The sequence below is a fragment of the Myotis davidii genome, unplaced genomic scaffold, assembly GCF_000327345.1.
Source record: "Myotis davidii unplaced genomic scaffold, ASM32734v1 scaffold2782, whole genome shotgun sequence".
NCBI classification, from domain to species: domain Eukaryota; kingdom Metazoa; phylum Chordata; class Mammalia; order Chiroptera; family Vespertilionidae; genus Myotis; species Myotis davidii.
Genome location: NW_006293227.1, coordinates 55,652 through 57,431, shown reverse-complemented (window position 1 = coordinate 57,431; position 1,780 = coordinate 55,652). Strand labels below are relative to the sequence as shown.

The window sequence follows — 1,780 nt, the reverse complement described above, 5'->3', positions numbered from 1 at the left end:
TTCCTGGACTCAGTGTTCAATCCTGCCTCTCCCGAGCCACCCTCAAGCTCACTGAGGACCATGCTGTGCGCGGTTCCCAGTTTGGCTACGACATAACTCTCACTTATGCGAGCAGCAAGACAAGCGCTTGGGAGCTGGTGAGTGAGCCTGCCAGATGGCTTCCGGCTTCACCGCAGACCCATGTTGGAGGGGAATTATGTGCCCACGCCATGTTTACAAACCTGGGGATTCCTCAATGTGCCAATGGCATTTCCTGCAAGTGTCCACTGGACCGGTTTACAGTACCTGGGGGGCATCAAGTGGCTCTGGGAGACTATGAGTTCTTTTCCTTTTTTCTTAAATAATTTTGTTATTGTTCAATTATAGTTGACATACAATATTATATTAGTTTAAGGTGTACACCCCAGTGACTGAACATTCTATAACTTACTAAGTGACCATCCCAATAAATCGTATACCCAATGACACCATACATAGTTATTAGAATATTATTGACTACATTCCCTAGGCTGTACTTTACATCTCCATGACTACTGTGCAACAACCAATTTGTACTTCTTAATCCCTTCACCTTTTTCACCCATCTCCCCATCCCCCTCCCATCTTGCAACTATCAGAATTGTCTGTGTCTATGAGTCTGTTTCTGTTCTGCTTGTTCATTCGTTTTTTAGATTCAATTGCTGACAGATAAGCACTTGTTGCCATTTTATTGTTCGTATTTTTTATCCCTTTCTTCTCCTCCTCCTCTTCCTCTTCCTCCTCCTCCTCCTCCTCCTTCAAGACCCTTTAACATTATATAATGGTTTGGTGGTGATGAACTCCTTTAGCTTTTTCTTGTCTGGGAAGCACTTTTAATGTCCTTTGATTCTAAATAACCGCTTTGCTGAGTAAAGTAATCTTGGTTGTAGGTTTTTGCTTTTCATCACTTTGAATATTTCTTGCTATTCCCTTCTGGCCTGCAAAATTTTTGTTGAGAAATCAGTTGACAGTCTTATAGGTAACTAGCTATAGGAGATGCCTTGTAGGTAACTAACTACTTTTCTCTTGCTACTTTTAATATTCTTTGTCTTGCCTGTCTGGAGTGGCTCAGTGGTTGAGCGTTGACCTACGAACCAGGAAGTCATGGTTTGATTCCAAGTCGGGGCACATGCGTGCAGGAGGCAGCTAATTAATGATTCTCTTTCATCATTGATGTTTCTCTCTCTCCTCCTCCTCCTCCTCTCTGCAATCAATAAAAATATATATATTTTTTAAAAATTCCATTTACCTCTTTCTTGGTTGATATGTGAGCTCTCTATAATTTCAGTATTCATCTCTTCCACTGACCTTGAACAGGTACTCAACTGTTGAGTTGAATGTTGCAGGACACTGATAGCTCCTTTCACTAAAACTATTTATCATACATTGCAAAAATTCTCAACATTTCTGCAATACACATTTTCTCCAGGACCCGTATTTTTAAATCACATCACCGATGGGACTCTCCTCCTCCTGCTCTCTGAAATCAATAAAAATACATATATTTTTAAAATTCCATTTACCTCTTTCCTGCTTGATATGTGGGCTCTCTATAATCATCTGTATTCATCTCTTCCACTGACCTTGAACAGGTACTCAACTGTTGAGTTGAATGTTGCAGGACACTGATAGCTCCTTCCACTAAAACTATTTATCATACATTGCAAAAATGCTCAACATTTCTGCAATACACATTTTCTCCAGGACCCGTATTTTTAAATCACATCACCGATGGGAATGTGTGTATATTTCTGCCCACGTG

At 40.6% G+C, this 1,780-nt stretch overlaps 1 protein-coding gene across 1 annotated transcript in view; it reads right to left on the bottom strand.

The window, feature by feature from the left end:
- The window catches only part of CHD1L (chromodomain helicase DNA binding protein 1-like), a 45,701-nt gene that overhangs the window by 23,771 nt on the left and 20,150 nt on the right, over positions 1–1,780 (bottom strand). The window lies entirely within an intron of this gene.